Below are 21991 nucleotides of genomic sequence, written 5' to 3'. Positions count from 1 at the left end.
ATATATAATAGTGCAGCAGGCAAATAGCAGTGACTACGTTTCCCCAAATTGACTCAATTTGTTGTTAAGAAACATGAAGACAGAGAAGTCTGTCTCTTCGCTTCAACAGCCTAATCTGCATCACCTTGCTACCATTAAGGTATTTGACTTTCCTGGTCATCCTGCACTGTAAGAAAGAATCTTACTATCCCTTTATGACATGCTTTACTGCCATTAATTGTTAAGGAGACTATATCACCAGTAAAAGCAAAGATCATCAGACTTCTCTATAGACAGTTTCACTGCCATTTGCAGATGGAACTCTATTCAAACCAAGGAGTACTGTGTGAGATGATGTACTCATCACACCCTGATGAAAGTATGCTCATTTATCCTTTTATGTGTGTTGTCCCTCGTTTACTCAGTATTTCAAAATAGTGTTCAAAAACATCCCCTCTTTTGAGGTCTGCAAGCAAAGATAAAAATTTAAGACTTTTGTTGTCCCAGGCATATGCTTGCGATACTGTGAAAACAAACTATACTAAAGCATATGCTGAAAGGAATTGAGACTTCAGTAAAGCAGCACATCAGAAAATCTGCTTGAATGTCAGAAAATTTTAAAACCAACAAAAGAAAAAAACCCTGAGTGTTATTGAACAGTGTTGAAAACAAACTGCAAATCCTAATCTCTTTGAATAGCTCTAGTCATAATTCTCCATTTCTAACATCGCAACCTCTGTCTGTAACCAGAGATTATGTGTTACATAAATACTCGCAACTGCTAAAATATGTAAAAAGCACATGAAGAGGTGGGCTACTGCTACAGCAGAAGCCTTTGCTTACCAAAAAATAGATTTAATATTCTGTTATTAACAGAGAAAAACAAATGCAATACATAAGCAAAAGTGAAGTGTGTTTCTAGATAATCTGCTTCTAACATTCAACTGAGCATGAAATCTCCTCTTGAAGAAAAGCTGGGTAGAGAGCACAGGAAAACATTCTTTTAGCTCACTACTGCTTATTTGTCTGATGGGACATTTCACTTTGTTCCTTTATACTGAGCTAGTTTATAGTTATGCAGAAACAAATTCCTCTCCTCTAATCCTTAGCAGGAGCAGGAGCCCTTAATATCTTGTCTTTGCCAATCTCACATTTTCAGTAAGTCAAATCCTTATAAAAACTGTTTTACCTGCAAAGTGATACATGAGAGTCTATCTGGATCTGTAATGCATGGGAATCATAGTTTATTTTTCAGTGAATTTTGTGGTTTCCACTATGAAAATATTTTTATTTTAAATTTTGAGTCCTAGAGCTGTGATGTTACATAGCATGTATTTCCAAACAAACTTTCTTCTGCCTTGCCTTAATATTTGTTATGTATCCAAGAAGTAGGAACACAGCAATTCTGAAGAAGTAACCACAGTATTAATAAATCAAAATCTTGCAGTTTTGTCATCCTTCATATAACAAGGTTATTTTTCTTATGGTCTATTTCTGCTGGGTCCTAAGGTTTAAAGTGTGTGTCTGTCTCCGTTCTATGTGAAATGACGTTATTCACAATCGTCAAACATCTGTGAGAAGAGACCTTAATGTATAGCCAGCAGAAAAAAGCAACAAAGCATCATGGGACTTTCGTAAGAAGTTTTCATTGTTTACGTTTTTTAGTATTCAATGCTGAGGCTAACTTTTGTTGGTTTTAGGTGGAATCCAGAGAATATAGCGTACTGGATTACCACTGTTTTAAGGAGGCTGGGTTTATGCATTAATACAGTTTCACTTTCACAGCTACTGCTTTATTACTGTGATGCAGGTTTGCTCTCACTAAGTGTTTTCTTCAAGCCACAATGTATTATCACCAGTCAACTCAACAACTACTTCTTTAAGACCAATTGGCTGTTTCTTCTAACTCACTATTAGTCATTTCTCTTTTCCTCAGAACTGGGAACAGTATTCATGTCTTTGGCAGAGTAACAATGATACTGCATCTAACCAAAACAGCCCCTTCTGTGAAGCCCGTCATTAATTCCTCTCTGGTAGCTTGTCATCACCAGATGTCTGCTGAGTTTACACCCTGTGCATTTCCCGTGACTGCACCCACAAAGCATCCACAAATGATTCTGTATTTTCAATAAGAGCACCACATCCTTTTATGAACTTTCCTCTTCACTACCTCAGCAGCTGCAGCTGCTGACCACAGAACTGCAGCCTCTCTTTACATAACGTGTTGTACCTCTCGCTTGACTGAAAGAGCCTACAAACAGCGTAAGAGTGTAGCATTGCTTTGACTTTAAGGATAGAGTTTCATCACTTAAGGTTTTGGGAAGTGGGTTTTGCCCAGAAAGTAATGAGAAGTATTCTACATCCAACCCAGAAAAACATTTCCAGGTTGACATCAACGAGTACAAAATGTTTTTGTTTCTCATAAGAAGCTGGCAATGAAGTCTAACCCTGCCAATAAAAAAGCATATCTGAAGGAGGACTCACAGTTATATCTAAGCATGAGGAGAAGCGTAGGCACATTTCCCTCCAGAAATCTGCGCTCTCTGAACATGATCACCAGCAGTAGATGCAATTAGCTATGTCCAATTTACATTTTGAGCACAAGGGACAAGCTTTCACAGCATGCTTAATACAGAGAACACAACAAACTGGTTTTTGTGAACACAATGCGCAGTTTCTCAGTTCAATGGGAAACTTTACAAAGTATATGTGCAAGGTATAATTACAGCATGCCACAAATAAAATTTCAAAAGGATAATTGAAACAACACTCTTATCTTGAAAAAGAAACTGGTTAATTGATGTAGGGTCATAGACATATGTCATAGCATACAATACAATAAATAAAATGTAAACACCAATTTTCAAATCAACACAGCTTGATAACTTGAATTCAAATATTAGAAACAGGGAAAAAAAAACAACAAAAAACCACAAAGTAACCCCTGTATTACAATTTCTCAGCTAACTGGTAAAGATGAAAGAAAAATTTAGGGAACTGTTAATATTTTTCTAACTCATTAAGGGGCTTTTCTTTCATCTTTTTTTTTTTTCTTGCTGTCTGTGGCCATTGAGGCTAGTGGGAAACTAGCCAATTTAGTCAGAAAACTTTGCAGCGTAGCAGGGAGTCTTGTTTGTCATCACGTGTAATAGCAGCGGTTTCCATCAAGATTGAAGTTGATCAGTGCAGACTAAATAAATTAGGTAATTCTTTAGATGGTTAACAATGGACTTTGAATGAGCAAAGACTAATCTTTGTCTCCTGATACTGGGAAACTTCTGTTTCAAATATGTCCATTTTGTGGTTTGAAACTAAGGAACAATGAAGTTCCTTATTGTACTTTTTACAGAAATATTTCTGGTAACTGAAGATACTCAGTTTACATGAGGGACATGAAGTGCTATAATCTTTGTAAGGGCTATATCCAGACCCAGATTTTCTTCAAACTTCTTCAGCTTCTTCCATTCTATGCTTAATTACTTAAAATTCTTGCCTAAATTTCTTAGCCAGGTCAAATTTGGCAATTGCAATTAACAAGCAATATAAAACCTTGGGAGCATGTTTCTTCACAGAAAAACCTGAAATATACTATGTTGAGTTAATATGCTGAACATGTAGCCAATAAACCTATAAATATGCTGAACTTCACATAAATTTGCACCCTCCCCAACTACTACACTAAGTAAAGCAGCTTGTATGCCACTCAGGAAGACAGAATTTTATCCTTAAAAATTAATTTTGTAGAACCTTGAGAATATTTGGGAGCTTTCCAACCCCAGGTTTTGTCACTCCGTACAATGTCTCTAGCCTGAAATCACCAGAGTGTTGATGTGGTTAAAATCACCCCCATGGGCATAAATGAAAGAACAGACTGGTCACATAAGCTTTATGCCTCTTCTCTTTACCCCCTCTAGATGTTTATTATGGAACTTATATGTAAAGCAGGCAACTGGGCAGGAAAAATCTGACCTATTCTGTAAAATATGAGAGTTACCTATTTAGAACTCTAGCCATAAAAGATTTGTTTAGTTTTCTCACGGTTTATGTCGTGTACTCCTTCCTCAAAAGATCTAGACTGGATGAATTTGATACTATAAAAATATGTGATATGTGAAGAGAAGAGCTGGTACATACCAGCCTTCAGTTTTGAGAAGAAAGCACATCTCAGAAGGCTAACTGGTTCTTAATTTCAAGAATGAGATAAAAAATGGAAAAAGAAAAGCTAGTACTGATGTACTAACTTAAGGGAAAGCCTATCAGTTGTTTATATTATTAAATGACCTTATTAACAACATAACTCTGCTTATGTTGCAATCAAAAGCTACTGGGAAAGGGCACATTGAGTGAGCTAAATCACAGATATATGAGGTATATGTTCTGTAAACATGATGGTTTCTCAGAATGCTGCTTGCTTGAGTGGACAGAGGGACTATTCCAAAGATACCATGTGACAAATACCCTCAGAAACTGTTAGAGGATGATACGTAGAATATCAGTGTAAAAGGCAGAAAAAGAAACAGGTTTCTACATAAAGACTTCAGTATTTACCTTACTGTTGTGATGACAATTCATTACCTCTTTTTGAAAAAAAGGATAAAGATTTTCTGTTTGTTTTAGGTTTTATTTTAATTCCTTCTGCAATCCGTGAAAAAAGATGGTATGTTGTGCCTGTTTAAGTAAAAGAGCAACAACAACCTTAAGCAAGATCATTTTAATATAAAAAGAACTGGATCTTTATCACAAAAAAGAATGCAAGGAAGCTCTCATGTACTACAGAAAACTCATTTAATCTTCAAAATCTGCTAGGCAATTTTGTGAGGAACCACAGCAACTAAAACACATATTACAATAATTAAATATAGAAGGAAAGGTTGGGAAGCACATATGTTAGCTTCAAAAGTTGTTAAACAAAGGATTGGAGTATTAATGCAAAGAATATTCATATTGTGGTGCTATCAAGGGCACACATTAAAGTGGAGTACTTGTTGCAAAACCAAGGGAAAATTACTTTTGTTTTGGCACGTGGCATGACAGGGCATGTCAGAATTAAGAAAATGTTTTCAAAATTTACCAAGTGTGTTACTTACAAAGTATTTTGCTTTACTAGGAAGGAAGAAAGTAAAGGCAGAAACAAAGCACTTAAAGCAGCAGAGGTAAGCATAGCTACAATCTTTGTCCTCTTCCAGACTAGCCCTAATCTTCACATACAAGCTCTATGTGAGGCATATGGCTCATATGGAATTATAGAACTTAGAAGAAATTTAAAATTTCTTATGTGAAGATAAACTTCAAGTTATCTTTTCCTTCCAAACATTCCACGAGATAAGTTGATTTAGAGCTCTGTTTTACATAGAAAAGTGCTTTAAATTTCTATTGTAAGCATCTCATTGGAAGTAACAAAACCAGTCATAAGTTTGATCAAATGTATTTTAAATTGGCTGACAGACTAATGTTGAAAACTGCATGGAGCTGTGGGTTCACTTTCAGTGAGCAATTTTTACAAAAATTTATAAGATTTCCGTATGTCAGTAACACGATATCATTTAAGGACCTTTTTTCTAAATCACATAAAATTGATTTGCATCAGTTATTTTTAATCAAGTTCTGCTGTCCCAACTTAGAATTTGTCTTTTGAATCCATGAATTGCCTGAAAGATATCTACCTTGAGAAGAGTATGACAAAGTATCAACAAAATGTAACTCACCCTTCAACTATTCTTGGTGCTTGTGAAAAATGTTCAGTGGTGAAAAGAGCTGTGCCAGCAGCTGCTCCAATGCAGTTCCGATCTTACTTGACCAGACAACAGAAAAGTGAGAAAGTTAAAGAGTTTCCACACCCCTGATAGCTTAAATGTTTTATTTTTTCCTCTTTATGCTCCAATTTTAGTAGGTAAGGGATATTCCAATATTTTTTGAGATCATTTTTTCTTTGGTTTCACGGGTCATTTCTTTTTGCAAGGCAGGAAGAGGGTTTGGAAGGGACTGTAGATTTTGTAAACTGTATATGCACATACCTCTGTGAGCACCTATGCAGTCGATGAAGGAAAACAGTAACGAGTTTTAAACAGTACTAAAATACTGTTTCATAGTAATTTTTATTACAGCATGTTCTGACCTTTAAAGTCTTTAGGAACTGATATTATTACTGTAATTTTTGGTAAATGGGAATCGTCGAACTACTGTTTCTCAAGATTGTTCGGAACAGTTGCGAGGACAGTTGCATCTATGGGGCTGCTAGTGGGGACAAGGGAGTAGCACAGTCTCTCCCTGGTCACACATCATGCTATCTATATCCAGAGGAAGCTGCGACAGTCTCTCCCTGGTCACACATCATGCTATCTGTATCCAGAGGAAGCTGTGACGATGGTCAGAGGGCTAGAACACCTCTCCTGTGAGGACAGTCTGAGAGAGCTGGGGTTGATTAGCCTGGAGAAGAGGAGAGGTCGCCGGGGAGACCTTATAACAGCCTTTCAGTCCTTGGAGGAGGCCTACAGGAAAGATGGGGACAAACTTTTTAGCAGAGCTTTTTACTAGAGGACAAGGCATAATGGTTTTAAACTAAAAGTAGATTTAGACTAGATATAAGGAAGAAATATTTGACAATGAGGGTGGTGAAACACTGGAACAGGCTGCCCAGAGAGGTGGAAACATTCAAGGTCAGGTTGGATGGGGCTCTGAGTGTCTTGATCTAGTTGAAGATGTCCCCGCTCATTGCAGGGGGATTGTACTAAATAACCTTAAAAGGTCCTCTCCAACCCAAACTATGCTGTGATTCTATGATTCTATACCAGATAAGGCAATGTCAAACTAGGAGCCGTAGTCCTCCCCTTCCTGTCTGCCAAGCTCTCCATATGATCTGTATCACAGTGTCGCTGCTGTGAGGGAGAGTAAACTTCCACCATAGAAGTGCCACAGTACAGGTACACAGTACAATTTAAAACTTAGTGTAAACTGAATTCTGTAAGAGGAAGCTTTACACCTGCTATCAGAATTATGGTTCAGACATTAAGAAACTTGGGTTTGGTGCCATTTCTTAACCAGTATAAATCACAGATATGACTCACCTCATAAATTCTTTATTTGGCATCTATAACCAAACAGTCATTTTTCTCAACTCCTGTTCACACTGTGTAAAAATTATTTGAGCATTAATTAACTGGATAATGAACTACAACCTGACAGTCATTTGTTGACTGGTTGCTCTGATATCAATATACTTTTGTTTTGTTTGCTGAGGTTTTAGTTAGCTTTAATGATATTAATAATAGTTTAGTATTAATAGTAGTTTTGGTAATATGTCTTCTTGTTTATACGTGAAAGTTTTAATGAAGCACGTAAGGCTCTGTCTTACATTTAATTCCATAAGAAACCCATGGAGTTTTGAATAGGTGTTCCCTGATTGACACAAGACCATGACCAGTTCTCTGTTAGCATATGGTTCTTACATCTGGCATTAATCTGGGAATGTAGTCTGCAAGCAGGAAGGCAATAGTAGAAGAAGCACGGCCCTGTGCTTCTTCTGACAAAAATTCACAGCACTGTGTCACAGTCTCAGCACAGTCTTGTCACATTATTCCCACCTACACCACTCCTTTGGGGAAAGAAGAGGATTTCAAACTGGGATATCAGTAAAAGTTGCCTCTACTGCTGGTTGGAGAGAGAGTCTAAAGATAAGTGGTTTTATTGATAATTTATAGTAATTAACTATAGGCTGCCCTTCTGCTTTCGCCTTCATCAGTATTATGTGGTTGTGTCTTCTGTGTGCTCCCTACCAATTGTCCAGAAGTGAGCTGAACCAACTGAGACTAACCTTATAAAAATACAAGCTGCATAAGCTAATCAAAAGGTATATTGCTAAATTCGAGACAAAGACCCAGATACTCAAGGTTTAGCTTCAGTCCTTTATAAGCCTCCCAGTTGGATCTGTTACGAAGTCGCTCATCTTCTAGAACATAATGATGCAGTAGAGAAATTCACAGATCTTTAAATTGTCCTTTTGCTTTCATACTTTTTGTGTAAAAAGATTAGAGTACAAAGCAAAACTGCATAGCTATCACAAGAAGCTTCTAAGCAACACAAAATTAACATGAGAAGCAAGTAGAGAATTACAGAGAAAAATGGTGCTACTCAAGAAACAGATAGTGCTATTAAGATCGCTTAGTTGGCAAGACAGCAAGCCTAGACTGATTGCCAACAGACTGGCAACAAAAACGTTCAGATAAATTCCAGTCTCACAAACATCAGGCCACATGGGAACATTTAAATGCAATGTAGTACAGTTGCCTAAATAAGTGGTGGAAAAAAGTGGGTTTTTATTTTGGTAGAGATGAATATCATATTTGGTAGAGGAGAATGGCTAAAAGCTATAGGCAGAACTTTAACCTAGACTGCCATTTCAGTAGGCAAAAGGTGTCTTAGCTGATATATTTTATGATTTCCGTTAAGTTGGGGAAGGATTCTCTAGTTCTTACTCATTCCTCACTCAGAATGAGTTTCTAAAATTCAGAGGTATCTACTCAGCTTGAAACAGAATCAGCATGCACTTTGATATGGTAACACCATAACATAATGCACCAGGTGGCATGGAATAGGATATAGATAATATCTTATGTAGAAATTCAGAAAAAGACTATTCCATCTTGAATCTACAGTGTTCAAATGAGTGCAACCCTATCCATGGGCATTGAGGAGAAATCATAAACAAGTTATTGTGCTGAAAAAGAAAGTCCACATGCTTTCTCCTTATACCCACTTTCTTATTTCTACCCTTTATCTATGATCTGTCTCCACGGGGAGCAAAATCTAGCCCTGGCTGCTCTAAAATTTTTATGTGATATTTAATAAATGGCTCTTGGTTTCTGTCTCTTTTCCACGAGACGTCATTTGAATTTTAATATATTTAGCATAAAATATAAGGCCTATCCTTGTGCAGGTATTGTCCCTATTACAAAAACTGCAAATATTCTATTGAATGCTATAAAGGATTATACCTGAAAAATACGTAGATATGTAAAAACCTATTTTAAAATTAGGCTGGTTTAAAATGAAGTTGGGATGATCACTGCTCATTTTTAGGACAGAATTCTTTACTTAAATTTCTTATATTGCACTATCTATGCATTACCTCCTCATGTGTAAGGACACAAAAGCAAGATAAGAATGATAGGTTAGAAAATATTAGCTATTCTGGATATTTGCTTTTATAGTGTGAATATCCAGGAAGTAGCTTAGATGATTATTTTATGTATAATATCAAATGGTTGGAACCAATCAAAATTGTTTTTATTTGGCTCTAGTACACACTTTGACTGAGTGTCATGCCCAGAAAATAATGGCATTCACTAGGGCCCAGATTTAAATCAATTTAAAAACTGTTCTACAGAAAACAAAAAAAAAACTAGTTATCAGCAAGGTATCCACCTCAAGAAGTTTTAAATAAGCAAATACTAGTTATGTTTCACCACTGTCTTCTTTCCAAATAATATGCTTATCACAGCCATGTTTACCAAAAGAGCAGCATAAGCCTGTAAGTGCTGTTTATTGTGTGTTACTAAACTCAGAGCAGCTATCATTGTTGGATTAATTGGGGTAAATATTCAAAGGCTGTAGATAATATGAAATATATAGAAACATATATGGAAAAGTCATAATTGAGCCTTGCACACTAACATCATCTTCAGCAACGCAGGGCAAACCTTACCTGGTCAATCAGAATCTGATGAAAAAATTTAAGATTTAGAGTAAGTTCAAATATTTGTACCCCATCTTCAGTAAAACAAGCAAGTAAAAAAAGAAATTAGCAGAGTCTGAGTGATAAATTTAGCTTTAAATTAATTTTCAGGTTAAATTCAAGTACAGGGGTTTTAGATATATTTTTTTTTTCCTACTTCGAATATGTAGAAGCCTTTTAAAGTATATATCACAACTCCCTTTAGAAAATCACTTTAAATTAATTTTCAGGTTAAATTCAAGTTTAGGGTTTTTATATATATATATTTTTTTTGTACTTAGAATATGTAGAAGCCTTTTGAAGTATATATCACAGCTCCCTTCAGAAAATCTCCTTTCTCTGAAATATCCAATATGGTCACCCATGACTTAGAAAAGCCTGAAGAATTTCATACAGAAAGGAGATTTTCGTAATCTTGCACAATAGGAAGCATATTCATGCAGTATCTCTTGTAATGAGCTGGATGTAACAACTGAAATGCAACGAGGGTTTTAACTTTGAATACTCTGTTTCTGTAATCAAACACGAGTAGCTTTAAATAAGAGAACTGTCATCGTGGTGCAATATTCCAGTTGCAAAAAAAACATACAACAAATATGGTACATGGTACATTTTTGCTGCACAACATAAATTGTATTTGCTTTGTATTTAATATTCAGTAAGATACAATATGGGTCTGCAAGAGGTGATTTGTAAGAATTTACCTGCGTCAGGTTCTCCCTCCTGCATGTGCCTCCTGTCTCCCCAGAGCTAAGGAGGGACGTGCAGTGAAGAAACAATGCTCCAGAACCAGAGTACAGTGTTTGATCAGAGGTTTTGAACATGATACTGGGCCGAAGAACCTGTTACTAGAGACAAAGTAGCGCCTGATCATTAAAGGCATCACCTTGTTTCCACTCCCTCTTCTTATCAGAACAAAGAACCCCTGGCAGCTGGTGGGCTGGAAAATGAACTCCCTCTCCCTGGCATAGATTACTGTTCACTCAGTGGAGTCACACTAGTGTAAATCCAGTGAGAGCGAGCTGCAAAGCAAACCTTTTATGATACAATAGCAGGTGTAATATATGGCCTTTAGCTGACACATTCACATGCTCCATGGCGTTTGGTGACTCTGCCGTATAAATGCCTGGCAGAAAGAAGCAGACTCTGAGCCCTCATTGTATTTATTTGAGCATTACACCTAGCAGGGCACAGGAAGGTGTTGCCACACTACAGACAGTGGCAGAATTAGAGCTGCACAATAGTGGAGAAGTCGTGGCAATTCACTTCATTTTTCATATCTTTCTTTTGTTAGTGGTGGTGGCCATATTTGTTGATTTACTTAAATATTGCTGTCATTTTGCAACAAACCTTTAGTAAATATTTAGGAATCTTCTTTTTATATTTAGTTGGGCCCCCATAATCTGTCTGTTTATTTCTTTAATTATTCTTGGTAGAAAAGGGCTTTTATGGAATTAAGAAAGAAGACAAGCAAATTGGAAAGTGTCCTGCTGGCACACCAATGTTTGGGAAAGGATACAGACAGTACATCCTTAGACATTTATATTTATTTCCATGCTACAAACTGGCTAAGATATTTTATTCTATGCAAACACTGGCAAGAGATCAATATAAACAAAATGATCCCGGATGAGCAGCTCCAGCTCATTGTTACGGCCATTTCTCATGCAACTGCCTGTTTTAGCTATTGAGCAATTGCTGGTATTCCTGACTTGAAAGTATCAGTTACTTTTCTCTGAAGAATCTCGCAAGCAAGGAGTAAGTGACAGTGGAAAATTGTATACTATGATGATATAAACTATATAAAAAAATCATGGTTTTGAGGATAAATCTTTTATTCATAACCATAATTTTCATGCTATTGCATCTCTATTTATCAGCCTTCATAGCATGTCAGTTTTCACATTCATTCTTTTGGCACTACAGCTTCTAGAAGCTTAGCCAATAAGACATATACTAAAGATCTCTATCCAAACATGCATTTTCCAGAACATAAGGTAAAACCAGATGGAAACTGAATTTTAAAAGTATAGTAATCGCAATCCATATTAATAACCTGTAAAAGTAGACTGACTCTTTGAAATGTAGTCTACTTGTAGTCCTTTTATGTAGTGTCTGAAGGTCTTGTTTAATTTATCATATTGATTCTGAATGAAATCGTTAAGAAGATAGCTTTTACAATAAAAAACCTACAGCTGGACCCATGATATTTACAACAAACTTTGGCTTCAGTTCAGTTAATATAGCGTGTGTGTTTTCCATGTTAACCTTAATTTTTAAGAAATTCAAAATTTCAGTATTTATTGACTTGGCAATAGGAAATAGCACAAAGAACTTGAAAGAGTAAGACAATTTTTGACATATCTATAGAGAGATTTCTAATTATACAACAAAAGAAAGCAACTTCCTTAAAAACTTGGGATGCAGTTCAAAGAACTACTCCCAGTCAATAAAGTCAGATGAGAAAAAGATGCAATATTGTAGGATCAGCTTTAACTGACATGTCTGCAGATAGATAACGTGACATGGTCCCACCTTAGCTTTCAGCCACACTTGCAAATACATATGAGCACCAATTATCAATCTGCAGAATACCGTGCAATTAACAAACCTCTCTGGACCCTACATTTAGATAACATTCCAACTATTTACACAACGCAAGTTTTGTTTCTCTGGAGTAATCATTTAAAAAAAAAAGCAACTTCTATACATACACACCTGTACTGTAATAGTAGTCATAACATAGCAGTAGTATTTTTTAGTTGTTTTTTTTGTTGTTGTTAGATATTACCCATACATTCCAAAAATAGCCATCTGTATCAAGGAAGATCAACAATATAAACTTAAGTCTTTCTGTTTTGGAATTAGGATTCCTTAATGTTACAAGTTAAGGGTTTTTTTACTACTTAATGATAATTAATAAAATATTGGTTTAATTGTTTTACTTCATTCTTTGAAGAGCCTTGGGGATAGAACACTGCAAAAGAGAATTTATACAAATGAGAATGTGGATATATCAGATAACTTAAAAGAATACATTGTCTATAAGCATATTTATGTTGAGTTTTGAGCAGGTGCACATGAAGGATCCATTCAGGTTGTTCATTAACTATAAAATAGGAACATCTTAATTTTATATTGATTTGTTCTCTGTGTGAAAATATTTCTTACCTGCAATATATTGCCCCAGTTCAGCAAACTCTTAGGCAGAGGAATAATGTTATTTCTTTGCAACTTCTACTAAGTCCATGGGTCTAGTTCCAGGCTTCAAGTTAAATCTATGGATAAGTACAGAATCAGAATAAAATCCTAACCCAGTTGAAGGCGATGGCAAAATTCCCATAGGCTACAATGATGCCAGCATTTAATCACACAGTGTTCATATTCAAACACCTGCATCTAACAACACTTGCTATTTCAAATTCCATTAATTTAAATTAGCAAAACTGAACAGACATTATTCTTATATGGACATATGAAAAATATATAAAGTACGTACTTTAATATTTTTAGGAGACAGGCACATTTTAATATACAAGTTCCACACAGAAACATCACTTAGTCATAAATATGGCAACACAGTCCATTTACAAAATGACAAGAGGAAAAGAGCACATAATAGACAAGAGCTAAAAATACAAGCAGCTACATATGTAATACAGAACAAGAGAAATAATAAAGAAAGGAGAGGGCAAAATAGAATTCAAGTTGAGGGTGTAACCTGAGAGAAGAGATGAAGAAAATAAATACACTGCGGATAAAAGAAAACAAAGATCATCCTAAATCAAAGGAAAGGTCAACTGATACTGGCCAGAGACAAAAAGAATTTTTTCCCAGTATTTAATATAAAGTAAGAGGGAAGCATGGAGCTCAGTGAGATAAATATTAATGAGGCTTTGGGAATATCTAGCAGGAGCATTAGTAAAAAGCAGGTAAAATAATATTTAGATAATTTAAATATTTATGATTCAGAAGTCTAAATCATATTCAAGCAAAGGATCTCAAGGAATTGGCTGAGAAGGATCTGACAGACATCTTTGAGACCTCACGGAAAAAAGGTTAGATACCAAAGGATTGAAGAAGGATGAATCTTAGGAAGCAGAAAAAGGTAAAAACTTTAGAATTCCAAGCAAGTTCCCACCATTCCCTACCATGCAAAATACCACAGTAAATATATAACTAATAGTGTATCATTTAATGCACAGCAACATCAGAATACTCTTGCGAGGCTGTAAATTCTGTGTCTCTGTCCATCTCTGTCTTTTAGGTTAGTGTCATTCACACTTAATCATTGATGGATAAATGTAAAAAGTACTGAGTTTCAAAAAACTCAACCCAGAGTATTTGGAAATAAACAACTATTTACACAATAAGACAATATTTTGCTACAAATTTGTAGAAATGGAAAAGTTAAGAAACAGAGATGAAGAAGAAACTATCAAGAGGGCTATGAATAAAATTACTTAGAATTACATATTTGTTTTAAAGTACAGTCGTTCTTGAATGCAGAGGTTCAGTCCCAGCATAAATGGGACTCATGGAAAGCAATACAAGATATGACATAAGTCTGAGTTAGTAACTGTTTGAATCACATAATCGTGTGCCAAGATCACACTTTTTGCTCAGAGGTTAGTTAGTAAGATTACCATTCAAAGTATATTATTGCACAGGATAACATTCTGGCATGCGAAGGTGATTCCTATCTTGTGGGCTTGCCACCACTATCTCTTGTTCATCCAACTCACAAACTATTCACATCCCATATTAGGAACGACTAGGCATTTGACAATTATTCGCGTTGGAAGTTGTTCCAGTATGGCACTCCTTCAGTGACCAGAATCATCCTTCTAATTTCCAACTTAAAAGTATGCATTGCCAATGGGAAATTCTCCATTATAGGCAATAGTTTTAATTTAAATAGCTAGCCTTTATGTCTGGTGTTTACCTCTCTGCAGTATTTGTAGACATTAATGAGACCTTTTCTCAGCCTTTGTTTTGCTGGCTGAACAAATCAGATTCTTTACATTTTCCCTAATCACGTTTGTAAACCTGGTCTTTCAGCCCGTAATTCTCTACCATCTTCAAGATCAGGTCACGTCACTGTCTAAATGCAATACCTAACTCATACATCCTAACATGATGTTTTCCTTTCTCAGTACTATTTTGCATTGATCCTTACAGTTATCTTGCAGCTGATTAAGACTCCTAGATCTCCTTTTGCGGACTTCCACCGGCTAAAAGCAAAAATTCTCCTTTTCGTCTTTGAACCCATGGCTTTGCAGTGTTCAATATTAAATGCCACTCTATTTGTATTTCTGAGATCATCAAATCATCTAAGTTATCCCACATGATATTCTGGTCCTCTTCTGTATTGATAATATCTCCCTATTTTGTGTTTTCAGGAAATTTCATTACCACATTTTTTCCTTTCCATGTCATGCTCATTAATGAAAATATTAAATCAGTCTTTGAAGAACTCCATTAGCATGCTGTTTTCATTGCAATGCTTTCCCTTTAAATAGTTATCTCTACTTTAGATATTTTCTTGCCTGCTTTAGACTTCTTGTACTATTCCCCAATTTCTCTTGCTTAACTAGTAATTTCCCAAATGGTATTATATCAAAAACCTTTATGAAGTCCAGATAAATGAGTCCTACTTCATTTCCTTTGTCAAAAATCAGTTACTTTATCTGAGAAAAAATATCAGATGTTACTAAAGTTACATTTTGCTGGTGGATATATTTTAGTTTTTCTTCTGCATTTTGATGAAACTTACAGTACTATGTTCTCAATTTTAAAAACAACTACATGCTGCACTTATCCACTATCTGCATGTTGTTAAAATTTTCATGAGGATTTTTAGTATGCAGAGGCAGTACTCATGCTCATCGGCTACATTAACACAATGGCTCTTTTGGAGCCATTACAGTTGATTGTGCCAATGATCCATGGATTATATACTTTTATAAGGTCTGATGCACTTGCAAACAAAAGGTTTTTTTCCTTTGCATTTCTGTTTCTCAAGAGAGATTCTTTCTGCGCCCCCCTCCCCAATCATCCTTTAATATTAATGCAAAGCAACCAAACAAAGGAAACCAAGCCACAAAAATTCTAGCTATGATGATGTGATGAATACACTTAATCCTGGAACAGAAAAGTAATTTCTGTCTCTTATGTCGGCTCTTTGTGGCTGCTTTTCTGTTCTGTGCTTCCGTTCTGCAGAAAGGTCCTGACTCTCTCTTGGGATCATAAGCACACATGCAAATTTAGTCCCATTTTTAACCAAGCCTCCAAGACAAAAACTGTTCCCTGAGAAGATCATGGTTTTACGTATTTTTCTGTCTTTCATATCCCACGTTGCTACTTATCCCTGATTCTCACCATTCCAAAATAAAACTGTATTCTGAATCAGGTCCGTGTTACCATCCATCTGTTCTCCTGGCCCATCCTGGGAGCCATGGCCTCAGAGAAACCACTGGAAACTTAGATGTTTAACAATGCAAATAATTTTGGGAATTTGTTTGTCTAATGGTAGTTTTCAGGCCATGCTCTAAAGTTGGGACAAATCAAGAAGGGAATACAAGAGGAACGGTGCCATCAAACAGATTTCCATGCTTGTCCTCTACTAATCCTTTCTGCAGACAAGACATGTGTGAGGATCTCAGGGAAAAGACCATGCTAAGATGAACCAAAACTAATCCCTGTGCTGAGTGGAAAGATTCAATTAACGTTAGCTACACTGTTGTATTAATTCACTTGTTTGTCTCTAAGCCAAAGCCTCCCAGTTGTCCCCACTATGTACATACTAGTTTCCTGCCTAACCCCATTCTGGATAAAACCAATTCATTTGCTGGACAGAAAGACCCAAATATAGATTAAAGGGCAGTGTTACACTGTGTAGACACAATCCAGTCTGAGACAAGTTTTATTCCTTCCACACGATCCAGTGCTCCAGTGGTAACTCAGCCAGGTTCACATTCTCCCTTTATCCGAGATTTAGTGCAGATACAGCCAGTCTGCATCAGAAGCCATTAACTCTGCTCATTATGTGCACAAACCAGTTACTTGGCTCAGGTAGCTGCCGCACACATAGTAGAGACAATATTAATGTAGCCAAGGACATTGGCCAGAAATAGGGGGACAATGAAGCTTAATAAAACCAAAACAAAGCACCTGGAGGAATTCAGGTGTGAAATAAAAATAAAAAAAGAAACAAACCAAATGCCAGGTCCATGAAAATACAGTGATATGTCTGAAGATGATTAGTTGGAACATCATAGAAGATTCTCATAAAAAGCCCTGCTGTAAGTTGCTTAAAAGAGAAAATGTGATTTAACAAAAGAGCTTTAACATCCTTGCAACTCCCAGTTCATAGACACCTCACCAAAGACTGAAGGCTTTGTTTGGAACATGCCTGTGCCAAAGACCTCCTGTGTGACCACAGGAGTGTATCTTACTTTCCCTGTACCTTTGTTACTTATCTATAAATGGGTAATATATTCTTCCTTTCACCATCCTTTATCTTGTCTGTTTAGATGTTAGTTTCTTTAAAGAAAAAAATTGCCTCTCACAGCAAGGGAGACAGAGTGCAGGCTCAGTAATAATAACACTGAGACCTAGACATTGTCTGACAAAGGAAGATGATTTCCTCTTTGTCTCCTCGCTCATCAACCAGGGGTATCAGGATGTGCAATTCTTATGAGTCAGTGGGCACATAATGGAAGGCTACATAGCTGGGTAACCACAGGGGCATTCAGTGGCTTTTACCAAGGGATATAAACTGTATTTGAATTAGGAGCAACTGACACTCAGGGTCTCCAACAATGCAGGTAATTTGGGCTTGTGTAAGGAAGTAGGAAGTACTTATTAAATGGAAAAGTTGTGCAGTGTACTGACCAGAAAAAGAATATGTAAGGGCTATTGTCAATAAGTACTTGAAGTCATCATCCCAGTGAATTTGAAAAAAACCCACACTTGCTGAAATGCATCAATAGAAAGAGGAAAATGCAGAGACAGAGAATACTAATGAAAAGAGATAGTGTATAAAATCTAGTTCCATCTGCAGTATTGCAATCATCTTATCATGTATGGGATGCTATCAGTCCTGGGAGGGTGAAGTGCAGGAAGTCAGGGTGGTTCCAGCTTCTGAGAGTCTTTGATCCAAAGCCATCATGAAGAGTTAGGCTTGTTTTCTCTGGGAGATTTCAAGGACACTCTAATAGAATAGAATTCAAGGTGACACAAATGTATTAAAGTCACCTTTTTACTCAGCTAGAGAGAACCAGACACCTCTGAGAAGCACATAGCTAAAGAGCACAGTCTAAAAGGACTGAAGAGGCTAGAAACTTACTCAGGAGAACAACTTACTCATTTCCATAGGAGATCTCCCTCTCTTCAGGGGATCCAGATTATTGTTTGGTCTCCCTTGTGCCACTCTGCTGATGAAGGGAGCTCCTAAGGAGCATTAAAGTCACTCAAGGTAATTCCCCTTATAGGAACATATAGGATATAAGTTCTGTGGTTCTGTATCATCTTTTTCATTGTGATTCCTACATGGGAGCAAGTCTGGGGGTTAGAAATGTCACAGAGGCATATAAAAAGCAGGTTATCATCTGAGGAACAAACAAGAGTTCTCTGCCTCTGCTCAACAAATAGCTTCTTCCTGTGCCTAAGTAAGCGGGTTATAATAGGGCAGTCTTCCAGTTTGAATGTTAACAGGTCACCACTGGCCTCTTTTTGTCTCTTTACAACATCCCTCAGCCCAATAGATTCTGTTGTGCAGTAATTTCTCATGCTAACAAATTTTTCATTTAATATTCCAAACCTCTTTGACCATATATGCGTCCTCTCAAAAAACCATTACAATTTCATCTGTTTAGTGATTGCCATTAAGTTGGTAAGAGTAAGCAAACATGTATTACATCCTTATAGACTTGTAGAGACTGTGGAAACGAACATATGCTGCTAAGACTGATCTGTCTGGCAGTCCAAAAAGCTCTGATCGTTGTGGCAGGCTCAAATTCAGCATTTACTGAGTAACTTCAACATTATTGTACTGTTAAATCAACAGAATTAGTAATTCAAACCTCTTGGAAGGAAGAATACATTTCAATGTTCCTTTTTAAAGAGACTGTGAGGGACTATGAATACTTACGTTTTATGGAATGAAAAAGATAAAATACTAGAGGACAAGATTTGCTGATCAATACCATAGAATCCGAGATGCACAAATTATTTCTCTTGCACAGCTATAAAAGATAGTATTATTTTGTCTAGGTAGTTGTAACAGACTCCAGACCTTCATTGTTCATAAAAATGATTGTATTTTTTTAGTAATTTTTTTAATCATAAAATAAAATATTAAAAAAGTTTAATAATTTATAATTTCCATTCTATAGAACTGAAATGAAGGTGCCCCTCTGTTGTCAACCAGTACAACTGAAATTATTGAAGTTACTCATAGGTAATAATATGAAAAGTGGATAATTGCAGCTTTTTACAGCCCTAGTTATTCACCTGATAACAATTCTGTAAGAGCAAGATCTTCTAAAGCACTTATACTGGTCTTAGATACCTAACTTTGACTTTAGACACTCACACTACATTTAATCCTCAGATTCACTCTTCAGTTGCCACCTGAAGTCTATAAATGTAAAACTTGTCCACCAGTAATTGATCATGATCATAAACAGCCAAGTAGCAATTGATCATGATCAGAGATGCCTTTTTCCAGTGCTGAACAGTTCAGAGTCTGTCTCAAATTTGCTGAAATTTTTGAATGCACAAACTGAAGAGGTGACAGATCCATAGTGAGTTTTCTCTTTTCATGAGGAGGGCTTGACCCTGCAAATTCTGTACTGCTGTCCTCAAAACCCAATTATTGATTATTCTAAGAGAGAATACTCATCTCTTTAACTCATGGCACATTGCATGGAAAAAGTGAACATTAATTGAAAATTTAATGTATTCATATATAAATATATATATAAATAAAAATAGTGAGGGCAACTAAAATCTGTCCCTCAACTTGGGAAGTGAGGAGTCCTAGGTTCTTTCTCCAATGATGGTTTATATTTTTTAATTAAGTATATTATTTCAGATAGGCTATATCAAATGGAAATGATAAAAGTCAAAACTAGAGAACTCTCAAAATCAACCAGGCTGCCAAAAAACAGAAGGATGAAGATATGTCTTAAAATCTGCTGAAGCTTAAAAGAGATTTGAGTCTGCATTTTTCATATCCTTCATGCTCTAACCCTTAATCACCTAGATAAAAGGCAGTGGTAACACCACCACTTTTTCTTGCAGTATTTTGTGAAAAGGGATCTGAAGCAGAGAGCAAGCCATTCACATCTGTAAAATTCTGAGGGGAGAAAATGCCTGAAAAAAGTAGAGATTTGGAAATAACTTTTTCTCTCCTTGGCATTTACTATCAGTTACATTAGGCAGCATCTTATTCAGCAACGTAGCTTTGAAAGATAACTAGTTCTTCCCTGGCACTGGTGTAGGGAGACTAGTTATTTACTCTAGCAGGGAACAAGAAACTCCAGCAGTAAGCCAAAAAATAGGTATTGCATGCTGAGCCTAGGTCACCTTTGTGGAAGAGTTATTAATTATTTAGTGATTCTGAGGGATTCTGCCAGCTTCAGTTGTTCTGATGAATTTTTAATAAATCACTATTAACATAAATGGGAAGTATAAATTGCTTGCATTATGCTATATGCAGTAGTAGCAATGAGAGACTTCTGCACTAAGGTCCAAGATATGCTGCTTGCCTAACAGAAACTGACAGCTGAATGATCCAGTTCTCCTGGGAATGTCCTGAAAAAAACAAAATCTTTTCACCATAAAGGAGTTCTATTTTACAGTTGCCAAAAGCACCTGAAGCAGTTAAGTTATCTGAAGAATCGACAAGAATAAACAGTATTTTAGTGATCTGCTCCAAAGGCGTACCTGGAGATGGAACTGTGTGCTAAGAGAAAATTTAGTTGAGTTGAAGGGACTTTGTTTCCTAAAAACATCTGGCAAAAATAAACTTCTGTTAGGAGAGTGTGAGTCTTCCTGAAACACAGTACTTACTGAAGATATTTCTCTAAATATAATGTGTTGTTCTTGGGAAAAGGTTTAAAGACCAAAGTAATAAGTTAAGGGTTCATTATCACTACAGGAATTCCATTGCTTTTTCTTTTCCCAAGAAGTCAGAAAATGTTTAATAGGTGTTGCATTAAATTAGGTTGTTTTAACACCTTTTTATATTTTGAGTGTTGACAGGACAGGGAGTAAACCACAGCACTGTGTTCGATGTACCTAGACCTTCACCCCAGAGCAGCCAGAGTGGTTTTAAACTCAGAAAAGCCAACAATTATTTGAAGAAAAACTAGAAATTAAACTTTTAAATAAAATATTACGTAAAAAGGCTGGGGAAGACAGAACTGTATTGCAATGTTTTGTATGCAGCTATCCCATGTTCCTCCTTCCAGCCAACTCAATGACTTCCTAAGTCACTGAGCAAATTCCGTTCTTCTCTTGCACCTGGGAGGATCTATTCATCTTTTGTGAGATTTACCTCACTGCGCCCTTCCCATCCCCGCAGTGTCTTTGTGTGAGCTTCAAGCCATCATCTTCATTCTGTGTATCTTTTGACTGCCCCATGAAGCCTGGAATTGTTTCTGTCTCAACATACTCAACAGCTTCCCGGAGGAAGGAGTCTGCACAACCTCTCTGCAAGGCTCCACCCAGACAGGCTTCTTAAAAGAACATAAACACAGTTGTGAAGACATAAATAAAACAAATACCATCTGTCATGCTAGCATTGCCCCATATGTGTAACCACCTTTTCTTAGTCCTTTCAACTGATTTTCCCCCATACCCAAATATACATTTGGCTTATTAAAGAATTTTAGCACCTTATGGGTGCCATTCCCAAACAGCTTAAATGCAATCCATGCAAATTCCCAAATAATTCTGGATTTTTCATGTCCACCATTTCTACTTCTTAATCAGCCGCAGATCAGTTGAGCTCCTTTTATCTGAATTATCTGTAGTTGTTTTAGTCCTTTCTGACTGTCTTTTTCTGAGTATCCCTTATCCCTCACATCATAAAGAGAAAAGTGAATGGGTGAAATTTATTTGGCACAATTTTCCTGAAATCAGCAGTGTTACAGCATACATGACTTTACTGAAATCTTTTTGCTTTGTTGTTGCCAAATAAATTTTTAAAACGACTCTTAGTCCTTAACTTTATGTCTCTTTTTTTCTTTGTAAAAGTCCCATTAAAAATGA

This window comes from Calidris pugnax, unplaced genomic scaffold (genome assembly GCF_001431845.1).
Source record: "Calidris pugnax isolate Ruff unplaced genomic scaffold, ASM143184v1 scaffold81, whole genome shotgun sequence".
NCBI lineage: Eukaryota > Metazoa > Chordata > Aves > Charadriiformes > Scolopacidae > Calidris > Calidris pugnax.
This window is presented reverse-complemented; position numbering follows the sequence as displayed.